We start from the raw sequence: 13,831 nt of genomic DNA on the forward strand, positions 1-13,831 counted from the left end.
AATTAGTCAAAGAATGGGAACAGACGAAAATAGAGGTCTATGATAAGATCAACAGAAACAACTTAAGAATCATTGGAGTCCCAGAGACCCAGGAAGAAAATTCCCAGGAAGAATCAATGGTCAAGAACATCATTAAAGAGAAACTTCCAGAGCTAAAGAATATAGGTGATCAAATCCTACATGCTAGAAGAGTACCAACCAAAAGAGACTCCAGAAAACACACCCCAAGACACATCCTAGTCACAATGACAAATCCCACAGATAGAGACAGAATTCTGAAAACAGCAAGATCAAAAGGGGAAATTACGTTCAAGCAAGCGTCCTTGAGATTTACAGCAGACCTGTCACCAGAAACACTCAATGCCAGAAAACAGTGGTGGGATATTGTGACAAGACTGAATGAAATGAATGCTTCACCCAGAATACTATACCCAGCAAAACTCACTTTCCGATTTGACGGAAGAATACATGGTTTCACAGACAAAAAGCAGCTCAGAAACTTCACAGACACAAAACCAGTCTTAAGAGAAAAACTGAAAGACCTAATTTAAGACAAGACTAACCAAGAGACACACCAAATTTCGATATAAAGATGGAATTAAATCCCAGGACAATTCTTTCTCTCAATGTCAATGGACTAAATGCACCAGTCAAGAGACACAGAGTGGCTAAATGGATCAAAAAACTCAATCCAACCTTCTGCTGCCTACAAGAAACACACCTGAATAGTCAGAACAAACATAGACTCAAAATAAAAGGCTGGAGAAAAATTATCCAAGCAAACAACACCCATAAAAAAGCTGGAGTGGCCATACTAATATCAGATAATGCAAACTTTATACTCAGGAAGGTTGTAAGGGACAAAGATGGACATTTTATATTAATCAAGGGGTATGTAAAGCAGGAAGAAATAACTCTCCTAAACATATATGCACCGAATAAGGGGCCAGCAAAATATTTAATACAACTGTTGACAAATCTGAAAAATAATATCAATAACAACACAATAATTGTGGGGGACCTCAACACGGCTTTGTCAACACTGGATAGGTCAACCAGACTGAAACCCAACAAGAATATACTAGACCTGAGGAGAGAATTGGAAGAAAGAGGCTTAGTGGATATATATAGGACACTCCACCCCCAGAAACCTGGATACACATTCTTCTCCAATGTACATGGGACATTCTCCAGGATAGACTACATGCTTGCACATAAAACATACCTCCATAATATCAAGAGGATAGAAATTTTGCAGACTACCTTTGCTGACCACAAGGCTCTGAAATTATTTGTGAATTCCAAAGGGACTCAGAAGAAAAACCTTAACACCTGGAAGTTAAACAGCCTCATACTCAATAACCAGTGGGTCCGAGATAAAATCAAGGAGGAAATCAAAAGGTTCCTGGAAACAAATGACAATAAAGACACAAACTATCAGAACTTATGGGACACAGCAAAAGCAGTACTGAGAGGAAAATTTATAGCTTTGCAAGCACACATCAGGAAGGAAGAAGGAGCTTACCTGAGTAGCCTAATGACACAGCTAATAGAACTAGAAAATGCTCAACAAAAGGACCCAAAAATAGGAAGACAGAAGGAAATAACAAAGCTGAGAGCAGAAATCAATGAAGTGGAAACCCAAAAAACAATCCGAAAGATCAACAAAAGCAGAAGTTGGTTCTTTGAAAAAATAAACAAGATTGATAGACCACTGGCAAACCTAACAATGAAAGAGAGAGAGAAACTTGATAACTCGTATTAGGAATGAAAAAGGAGAGATCACTACTGATATGAGAGAGATTCAGAGGGTAATCAGAAACTACTTTGAGAAACTCTACGCCACTAACAATGAGAACCTGGAAGAAATGTATAAATTCTTGGACTCTTATAATCTTCCACGGTTGAAGGAAGAGGATGTAGCATATCTAAACAACCCCATCACCATTGATGAAATTAGAATGGTAATCAAAGGTCTGCCGAAAAACAAAAGCCCAGGCCCAGATGGATTCACTAATGAATTCTTTCAAACTTTCCAAAAGGAACTACTACCAATCCTTGCAAGACTCTTTCATGAAATTGAACAAACGGAAACACTTCCAAATAGCTTTTATGAAGCCAACATCACCTTGATACCTAAACCAGACAGAGATGCTACAAAAAAAGAAAATTACAGACCAATATCGCTGATGAATGCAGATGCAAAGATCCTCAACAAAATCCTGGCAAATAGGATTCAATGCCTCGTTAAGAAGATCATCCACTACGATCAAGTAGGTTTCATCCCAGGAATGCAAGGCTGGTTTAACATCCGTAAATCTATCAACATCATACACAACATCAATAACAAGAAAAATAAAAACCACATGATCATATCAATAGATGCAGAGAAAGCATTTGATAAGGTCCAACACCCATTCTTGATCAAAACTCTCAGCAAGATGGGAATGGAAGGAACCTTTCTCAATCTAGTTGAAGCTATCTACCACAAGCCAACGGCAAATATTATCCTCAACGGAGAAAAACTAAAAGCCTTCCCTCTAAATTCTGGTAGAAGACAAGGCTGTCCTCTCTCACCACTCCTATTCAATATAGCACTGGAAGTACTTGCTATAGCGATTAGGCAAGAAAAAGATATCAAGGGAATCCAGATAGGAAAGGAAGAAGTCAAGCTCTCACTGTTTGCAGATGACATGATACTCTACTTAGAAAACCCTAAAGACTCTACCAAAAAGCTTCTAGAAACAATAGACTCATATAGCAAGGTGGCAGGCTACAAAATTAACACACAAAAATCAATGGCCTTTCTATAAACCAACAGTAATAAGGAAGAAATGGACATTAAGAAAACAACCCCATTCACAATAGTGCCACACAAACTCAAATATCTTGGAATCAACTTGACTAAAAATGTGAAGGACCTATACAGAGAAAACTATAAAACTCTGCTCCAAGAAATAAGAGAGGACACGCGGAAATGGAAACGCATACCCTGCTCGTGGATTGGCAGGATTAACATCATCAAAATGGCAATACTCCCCAAGGCATTATACAGATTTAATGCTATCCCTCTAAAGATACCCATGACATTCTTCAAAGAAGTGGATCAGACACTTTTGAAATTCATTTGGAACAATAAACACCCTCGAATAGCCAAAGCAATCATTGGGAAAAAGAATATTGGAGGAATTACTTTCCCCAACTTTAAACTGTACTACAAAGCAATAGTTATCAAAACAGCATGGTATTGGAATAAGGACAGGCCCTTAGATCAGTGGAATAGGCTTGAATACTCAGAAAATTTTCCCCAGACATACAATCAACTAATTTTTGATAAAGGAGCAGGAAACCCTAAATGGAGCAGGGAAAGCCTCTTCAACAAGTGGTGTTGGCACAATTGGATAGCTGCTTGTAAAAAATTGAACTTAGACCCCCAGCTATCATCATGTACGAAGGTAAAATCCAAATGGATTAAAGACCTCGATATCAGCCCCAAAACCATAAGATATATAGAACAGCACATAGGCAAGACACTCCAGGACATTACAGGCATCTTCAAGGAGGAAACTGCACTCTCCAAGCAAGTGAAAGCAGAGATTAACAGATGGGAATATATTAAGCTGAGAAGCTTCTGCACCTCAAAGGAAATAGTGCCCAGGATACAAGAGCCACCCACTGAGTGGGAGAAACTATTCACCCAATACCCATCAGATAAGGGGCTAATCTCCAAAATATACAAGGCACTGACAGAACTTTACAAGAAAAAAACATCTAATCCCATCAAAAAATGGGGAGAAGAAATGAACAGACACTTTGACAAAAAAAAATACAAATGGCCAAAAGACACATGAAAAGATGCTCCACATCACTAATCATCAGGGAGATGCAAATCAAAACAACGATGAGATACCACCTCACACCACAGAGAATGGCACACATCACAAAGAATGAGAATAAACAGTGTTGGCGGGGATGTGGAGAGAAAGGAACTCTTATTCACTACTGGTGGGAATGCCTTCTAATTCAACCTTTATGGAAAGCGATATGGAGATTCCTCCAAAAACTTGAAATCGAGCTCCCATATGATCCAGCTATACCACTCCTAGGAATATACCCTAAGAACACAAAAATACAGTACAAAAACCCCTTCCTTACACCCATATTCATTGCAGCACTATTTACCATAGCAAGACTCTGGAAACAACCAAAATGCCCTTCAACAGATGAATGGCTAACGAAACTGTGGTACATATACACAATGGAATATTATGCAGCTGTCAGGAGAGATGAAGTCATGAAATTTTCCTATACATGGATGTACACGGAATCTATTATGCTGAGTGAAATAAGCTAGAGAGAGAGAGAGAAACACAGAATGGTCTCACTCATCTATGGGTTTTAAGAAAAATGAAAGACATTCTTGCAATAATAATTTTTAGACACTAAAGAGAAAAGAGGTGGAAGTTCCAGCTCACCACAGGAAGCTCACCACAAAGAGTGATGAGTTTAACTAGAGAAATAACTACATTCTGAACTTTCCTAATAATGAGAATGTATGAGGGAAATGGAGAGCCTGTTTAAAGTACAGGCAGGGGTTAGGTGGGGAGGAGGGAGACTTGGGACATTGGTGGTGGGAATGTTGCACTGGTGATGGGTGGCATTCTTTACATGACTGAAACCCAAACACAATCATGTATGTAGTCAAGGTGTTTAAATAAAATTAAAAAAAAAAAGAATATGCCTGTAGTCTCAATGTCCTGGAGTGTTTTGCCTATGTGTTGTTCTATATATCTTATGGTTTTAGGTCTGATATCGAGGTCTTTAATCCATTTGGATTTTACCTTTGTACATGATGTTAGCTGGGGGTCTAAGTTCAATTTTTTTGCAAGTGGCTAGCCAGTTTTGCCAACACCACTTGTTGAAGAGGCTTTCCCTGCTCCATTTAGGATTTCCTGCTCCTTTATCAAAAATTAGGTGATTATATGTCTGGGGAACATTTTCTGAGTATTCAAGCCTATTCCATTAATCTGAGGGCCTGTCCTTATTCCAATACCATGCTGTTTTGATAACTATTGCTTTGTAGTAAAGTTTAAAGTTGGGGAAAGTAATTCCTCCTATATATAAAAAGCAGTTTTGTCTTTCTTGACTGAGTGCCCATCACAAATAAAATGCCTAGAACAGAAAGTAAGTAAAATATTGGCCAAAATCATTTAGAGATGATTTACCCATCATAAATTTCATAGACTTTCCAAGTAGCCATGCTATTCTAATTGTCAAGACATTTAATAACATGGAATATGGGATATACTCTAATTTAAAAATGTCTCTGTTCAGGGCCAGAGCAATAGCATAGTGGTAGGGCATTTGCCTTGCACACAGCTGACCCAGGATGGACTTGGGTTCTATTCCTGGCATCGCATATGGTCCTCTGAGTTTAATAGGAGCAATCCCTGAGTGCAGAGCCAGAAGTAACCCTTGAGTTCCTCCAGGTGTCTCAAAAAGTTAAATTAAATTAAAAAATGTCTTTGTTCTAAACAATTGGCTTCGCTACTTATTTTAAAATGTTAGTCAATTTTCTATTAATTATTTGTTATTCTTTTTCTTTGTTTTCAGCCATACCCAGTGACTCTCAGGGGTTACTCCTGGCTATGTGCTCAGAAATCGCTCCTGGCTTGGGGGACCATATGGGATGCCAGGGGATTTAACCAGGTCCATCTGTCCTAGGCTAGCGTGCACAATGCAGATGCCTTACCGCTTGCAGCACTTCTCCAGCCCCTTTTTCGCTATACTTTCTTCATGACCATTATAAGGTTGGCAGAAAACTTTTATTTTGGCAATTTGATAATCCCTTTTATGTTTGTCAGATCATATCAGATTTTGCTCTGTTGGCTGTAGAAAAATTAGTATGTCCTTACATGACTGCTGGTGAGTTGGATGATGCCAGGAAAAGAAGAAAATAGCAAATTGCTACTGGTCCTAGGATTTGTGTTTCAGAGTACAGATATGCCAATCCCAGTAAATCTCAGAACATTTCAGAACTGCAGAGTTTTTTTCTGCCTCATTTGCTTCAGGGCAACATTAGGGATATTCAAGAATCCATATCTGGAAGGAAAGATTCTCTTACTTATTACTAATTAAAAACAATGTTCATCTGCAAGATTTAATACCGGATCCTGTGATTCTCCTAATGGCGAATGGCACAGGAGATAAGAATATTGAACTTAAGAGACTCTGGCCTGCAGATAATACTTTTGTCATCCTGATTGAAAAAACTTGCACAGCTGCTTTGATTCACTAAAGCTAAATTTCTAAGATATCTTTGACCTTTACTTAAATTACTTTTGAGATAACTGATTTCTGTTGCCACGTGATGAGCCAGAAGGAGCTTATAAATTAATCACAGTATAAATAAATCATTAAAAAGTGCAAGATTAGAGGAGACTTCGAAGCTGAGAATTTTCACCTGCTTGATGGTTGCAATGTAAATATGTTCAAGGAGCCAGAAATTGGATTTTGTCTATTTGTGCTAGTTCCATAATTGTCATGGGCCATCACTGTTTAGACATGTATTGGCATAGGTTGTATGCCTTGGAGCTCTTGTAATTCCTTGCAAGAAATGATTTAGTTTAGTTTGTAGAGGGCTGACCTCTATTGCTTCATGTCAGTCCCCACTGGAACTCTCCTCATAGCCTCTGAGGTTTTTTCTTTTTAATGAAGTGCTTCTACCACCACAAAAGAACAAGACACAAACCTCTGCCTAACTGCACAGCAAAGGATTCAGAACTAAGATAAAATGAAGATTGTAGTAATATTGACAGATTAGAATTATATATTTCTGCCAGCCACAGCTGATTTCAGTCTACTAGCTCTCAAGTGACAGTCTGTTGTAATGGTTAAAAATTCTAATTTACTCAGGAGTATGGGGAGTTGTGCCTTGAATAACTCTATTAACTTTACATTCTTATTACACTCAACATCACCAATGATTTTCCATTAAAATAAAATATATTCTAGTCAACAGCTATATATATGCATTATGTTCATTTACAATTTATACACATCTTCTATATGTCCTTTCTGTGTTAGGACAAACCTAGCAGTGCTTAGAAACTTATGTTGTGCTTCTAAGTATCATATCTGAGGTGCTTGTTTGTCAAGTCAGCCCACAGAGTATCTGACTCTCTTCCATATATTCTTTTCCACAATATTAAGTATCTGGTCCAGAATTTCCTCAGGTGTAAAAAATGAAGATAAAAAATAATAACCTCATTAAAGATTTCTAGCTTTTTATATTGAAATATATTGACATGTAACTGTGTAAATATTAAGTATACAATGCAAATGAAATAATTGAATGCATCTATATATCATAATAACATAGTGATATTATATATTACTAATATAACATTATGTGATGTTTTATATTATATAATTCTATAGTGAAAATACAGTTATTTTGAGTTTCTGTATTTTCTCATCCTTTTCTTTTGTGATTTCTGTGATGACTGGTTTCACATTTTGTTGATGAGCTTAGTAGTAGGTTAAATACTTGAGCTGGGATGCTTGTTAGGGGACACAAACTTGGTTGCAATGCTCCCATCTGTGGTGCAAGCAACCACAAATATTAGTGCTACCAGGATTGCATTCCCATGTGGATAAAGCAAGATTTAGCTCTAAAGCTGCATACCTTCAAGGCAGAGGCTTTACTAGTGAACACTTCTTGACAAAAATTCAAGATTTAAATGGACTAAAACTTGTAGAACACTTAAAACAATGCCTAAGGCCTACTTTCTTTTTTTTTCCCTTTGGGTGGGCAGGGGAATGGGCCACATCCAGCAGTGCTCAGGGGTTACTCCTGGCTCTATGCTCAGCAAATACTCCTGCAGGCTAAGGGGACCATATGGGATGCTGAGAATTGAACCAAGGCCAACTGCAAGCTACCCTACCCACTGTGCTGTTGCTCCAGCCCCCCTAAACCCCACTTTCTTAAACTGAGCTACAACTCCATATAGAATCAGGTAACTGTGCAGTCAAAAAATAAAATTTTACATAAGTAAAAGGTTTTCATATATGCAATGACCAAAAATTTACTCAAAGTCAAATGTGGATTGAATCATTAGAAAGGGCTTGCTAGTATAAAAAGCTTAGGAAGCCCCCTTCTAGAAAATAACAAGACCTTGGACCAGGACTTTATTTTAATAGAGTGAGAAGATACCCTGAGCACTAAAGAATTAAGTTAAGTTTAAAAAAGATATCTTAGAAGAATCATATAAAGCTTTTTCTGAGGGGTAAGTTAGGTTGGGAAGAAAGAATAAAAGTTTACTTTGGTAAGCACTGCAAATATGCTAGCACATAGTATTTATTTTTTTAAGATAGGACTAATTTTGACATTTAAAAGATCAGAGAAAGGGGCCCGGAGAGATAGCACAGCGGCGTTTGCCTTGCAAGCAGCCGATCCAGGACCAAAGGTGGTTGGTTCGAATCCCAGTGTCCCATATGGTCCCCCGTGCCTGCCAGGAGAGATTTCTGAGCAGACAGCCAGGAGTAACCCCTGAGCACCACCGGGTGTGACCCCAAAACCAAAAAAAAAAAAAGATCAGAGAAAGGTCTTAGTAAGGCTGAGGGAACTTTGTGTCAGATTGGGGAAGTTAGACTAAAAATAATAGAAAGATATTTGAGAGTTCTGGTTGAGAAAGTAGCTAATCACAGTTATTCTTCAATACTGAGAACAGAAATAACTAAAATATGTGTGTGAGGAAAAGGTAACTCTCATCTACTCTTGATAGGGTAAGGACTGTCAACTAATTCAACCTTTATTAAAAACATTATTGAGATTTATCTGAAAATTAAGAGAGTGAGCTTCCATATGACTTTTTGTCATTTACCCCATGAAATAAAAACACTATTTTTAAAAGACGTTTTTGCTTCTAGGTTCATTGTAGCACTAGTTACACTAGTCAAGATCTAGAAACAAAGAAAAAGTAGTCTATTTAACAAAGAATAGTTGGTGTAAAAATTGTGAGATATAGATATATATATATATATTATTTATACAATGTCATGCTACTTAGCTTTAAGAAAAAAAAGAAAATATAAATTTCTCCAATGGAAGGTACTTGTGGGTGTTACATCAAGAAAAGTCAATTGGAAGTAGAGGATGAATAAAGAATGATCTCTCTTATGTGGGATTTAAAAAATACATTTGGAAAATAACAAATGGCTTATGGCAACAGAACCTGAAAGTTTATCTACAGAACTGAATTTACCAAGGGGTAATGGGATGGAAGAAGAATAAAAAAGGCATAGGTAGAGGAACACTGGTACTCTGGTGGTGAGTGTGGTGTTATAACCTTGTATGCATGAAGCTCTAAAAGTATTGCAAAAGATGATGACTTAAAAATTAGAGCAATGGTGAAAATGTTCTGTAAGGTTTCCATTATACAAAAAAAAGGAACCTACAGGAAACTACAGATGTCCATAATTTTAGGTACAAAGGAATCAGTATTGGAACGTTAAAAATAAAATATTGGGATTATTTTGGGGATTAATGGACTGCTTTCAAGCAGTAGCTTGGGCATATAACTTTAAAGATATCCTTTAATGACATAAATTACTATCTTTATCTTAGAGATGAAAATTTTTATAGAGTTTGACAAAATAATTCTTAAATGTAATAACTAAAAAGCAAATATTGTCTATATTCTAAGCCAAACACAATTTAGCAATGAAGTGTATTCTAGAAAACATGAAAACTCTTCTTTTTTTTTAAGGTTCCATTTTTAAAATTAATATCTTTATTTAAACACCTTGATTACAAACTTGATTGTAGTTGGGTTGCAGTCATGTAAAAAACACCCCCTTCACCAGTGCAACATTCCCATCACCAATGTCCCAAATCTCCCTTCTCTCCACCTGCACTCGAGACAGGCTTTCTATTTCCCTCATTCCTTCACATTGTTATGATAGTTCTAATTAGTTATTTCTCTAACTGTACTCATCACTCTTTTTGGTGAGCTTCGTGTTGTGAGCAGGACCTTTCAGCCCTCCTCTCTTTTGTCTGTGGGAATTACCATAAAAATGTCTTTTGTTTTTCTTAAAACCCATAGATGAGACTATTCTGCATCTATCTCTCTCCCTCTGACTTATTTCACTTAGCATAAAAGATTCCATGTACATCCATGTATAGAAAAATTTCATGACTAATCTCTCCTGATGGCTGCATAATATTCTGTCGTGTATATGTACCACAGTTTCTTTAACCATTCATATGTTGAAAGGTATCTTGGTTGTTTCCAGAGTCTGGCTATTGTAAATAGTGTTGCAATGAATATAAATTCGAGGAAGGGATTTTTGTATCGCATTTTTGTTTTCCTAGGTTATTTTCCTAGGAGTGGTATAGCTGGATCGTATAGGAGCACAATTTCCAGTTGTTGGAGGAATATCTATATCACTTTCTATAAAGGTTGGACTAGATGGCATTCCCACCAGTAGTGAATAAGAGTTCCCTTCTCTTCACATCCTGCCAACACTGCTTGTTTTTTTTGTGATATGAGGCAATATCTGTGGCATGAGATGGTATCTCATAGTTGTTTTGATTTGCATCTCCCTGATGATTAGTGATGTGGAGCATTTTTTTCATGTGCCTTTTGGTCATTTGTATTTCTTCTTTGACAAAGTGTCTGTTCATTTCTTCTCCCCATTTTCTGATGTGATGTAGATGCTTTTGTTTTTCTTGTAAAGTTCTGTCAGTGCCTCGTATATTTTGGATATTAGCCCCTTATCTGATGGGTATTGGGTGAATAGTTTCTCCCATTCAGTGGGTGGCTCTTGTATCCTGGACACTGTTTCCTTTGAGGTGCAGAAGCTTCTCAGCTAAATATATTTCTATCTGTTTATCTGTGCTTCCACTTGTTTGGAGAGTGCTGTTTAGTACTTAAAGATGCCTTTTTCTCAATGTCATGGAGTGTTTTACCTACGTGTTGTTCTATATACTTTATGGTATCAGGTCTGATATCAAGGTATTTAATTCATTTGGATTTGACCTTCATACATGGCTGTGGGTCTGAGTTCACTTTTTTGCAAGTGGCTAACCACTTGTGCCAACACCACTTGTTGAAGAGGCTTTCCTTGCTCCATTTAAGATTTTTTGCTCCTTTATAAAAAAAAAATTAGGTGATTGTATGTCCGGGGAACATTCTCTGAGTACTCAAGCTGATTCCACTGATCTGAGCATCTGTCTTTCTTCCCGTACAATGGGGTTTTGATAACGATTGCTTTGTAATACAGTTTAAAATCGAGGGAAGTAATGCCTCCCATATTTCTTTTCCCAAGAATTGCTTTAGCAATCGAGGGTGTTTATTGTTCCAAATGAATTTTAGATGTGTTTGATCCACTTCTTTGAAGAATGTCTTGGGTATCTTTAGAGGGGTCCCATTAAATCTGTACAATGCTTTGGGGAATATTGCCATTTTAATGATGTTAATACTGCCAATACATGAGAAGCATGTGTTTCCATTTAGGTGTGTCCTCTCATTTCTTGGAGCAGGGTTTTATACTTTTCCTTGTATAGGTCCTACACATCTTTAGTCAAGTTGACTCCAAGATATTTGAGTTTGTGTGACACTAATGTGAATGGGGTTGTTTCTTAATGTCCATTTCTTCCCTATCATTATTGGTATATAAAAAAGCCATTAATTTCTGTGTGTTCATTTTGTAGCCTGCCATATTGCTATATGAATCTATTGTTTCTAGAAACTTTTTGGTAAATTCTTTAGGGTTTTATAAGTAGAGTATCATGTTATATGCAATCAGTGAGAGCTTTACTCCTTCCTTACCTATCTGGATTTCCTTGATATATTTTTCTTGCCTAATCTTTATAACAAGTACTTCCAGTGCTATGGTAAATAGGAGTGTTGAGAGAGGACAGGCTTGTCTTGTACCAGAATTTATAGAGAAGGCTTATAGGTTTTCTCCATTGAGGATAATATTTGCCATTGGCTTGTGGTAGATAGTATTAACTAGACTGAGAAAAGTTCCTTTCATTCCCATCTTACTGTGAGAGTTTTGATCATGAATGGGTGTTGGACCTTATTAAATGCTTTCTCTGCATCTATTAATACGATCATGTGATTTTTATTTTCCTTGTTGTTAGTGTTGTGTATTATATTGATAGATTTACAGAGTTATACCATCCTTGCATTCCTGGGATGAAACCTACTTGATCATATTATATAATCTTCTACAAGAGACATTGGATCCTATTTACCAGGATTTTGTTGAGGATCTTTGTAACTGTGTTCATCAGGGATATTATTCTTTAATTTTCTTTTTTGGCAGCATGTCTGTCTGGTTTTGGTATCAAGGTGATGTTGGCTTTATAAAAGCTATTCGGAAGTGTTCCTGTTTTCAATTTCATGAAAGAACCTGGCCAGTTTAGGTAGTAGTTCCTCTTGAAAGGTTTGAAAGAATTCATTAGTGAATCCATCTGGGCCTGGGCTTTTGTTTTTGGGCAGACATTTGATTAGAGTTTTAATTTTCTTAATACTGATTGGGGTGTTTATATATGCTACATCCTCCTTATTCAACAGTGGAAGGTTATAAAATTCCAAGAATTTATCCATTTCTTCAGATTCTCATGTTTTGTGGCATAGAATTTCTCAAAGTAGTCTCTGTTTACCCTTTCTCTGCAATATCTCTAGTGATCTCCCCCTTTTCATTTCTAATACGGCTTATCAAGTTTCTCTCTTTCTTTGTGAGTTTTGCCAATGGTCTATCAATCTTGCTTATTTATTCAAAGAAATAAGTTCTGCTTTTGTTGATCTTTCATATAATTTTTTGGGTTTCCACTTCATTGATTTCTGCTCTAAGCTTCGTTATTTCCTTCTGTCTCCTTATTTTTGGTTTCTTTTGTTGATCATTTTCTAATTTTATTTTTATTTTTTGTTTTTGGGGCCACACCCGTTTGATGCTTAGGGGTTACTCCTGGCTAAGCACTCAGAAATCGCCCTGGCTTGGGGGGAACATATGGGATGCCAGGGGATCAAACCGCGGTCCTTCCTTGGCTAGCACTTGCAAGTCAGACACCTTACCTATAGCGCCACCTCTCCGGCCCCCATTCTAATTTTATAAGCTGTGTCATTAAGCTATTCAGATATGTCTCTTCTTCCTTCCTAATGTGTGCTTGCAAAGCTATATATATTTCCTCTCAGTACTGCTTTTGCTGTGCCCATATATTCTAGATAGTTTGTGTCTTTGTTGTCATTTGCTTCCTGGAAAGTTTTGATTTCTTCTTTGATTTCATCTCAGACCCACTGGTTGTTCAGTAGTAGACTATTTAATTTCCAGTTGTTAAAGTTCTTCTGTGTCCCTTTGTAGTTCACATTTAATTTCAGAGCCTTGAGATCAGCAAAGGTAGCCTGCAAAATTTCTATCCTCTTGATTTTATGCAGGTATGTTTTATGTGCCAGCATGTGGTCTATTCTGGAGAATGACCCATGTACATTGGAGAAGAATATGTATCCAGGTTTCTGGGGATGGAGTGTCCTATCTTTCTTCCATTTCTCTTTTGAGGGCTAGTATATTTTTGTTGGATTTCAGTCTGATTGACCTCTCAGTGTTGATAGGACCATATTGAGGTCTCCCACAATTATTGTGCTATTATTGATATCCTCTTTTAAACCTGTCAATAATTATATTATATATTTTGCTGGTCTCTCATTGGGTGCATATATGTTTAGTAGTGTGATTTCTTCCTATTTTACATATAACTTGATTAGTTATATGTTGTCCCTTACAAATTTTCTGAGTCTAAAGTTTGTGTCATCTGATATTA

Source organism: Suncus etruscus, chromosome 4, assembly GCF_024139225.1.
Source record: "Suncus etruscus isolate mSunEtr1 chromosome 4, mSunEtr1.pri.cur, whole genome shotgun sequence".
In the NCBI taxonomy this organism is placed as follows: domain Eukaryota; kingdom Metazoa; phylum Chordata; class Mammalia; order Eulipotyphla; family Soricidae; genus Suncus; species Suncus etruscus.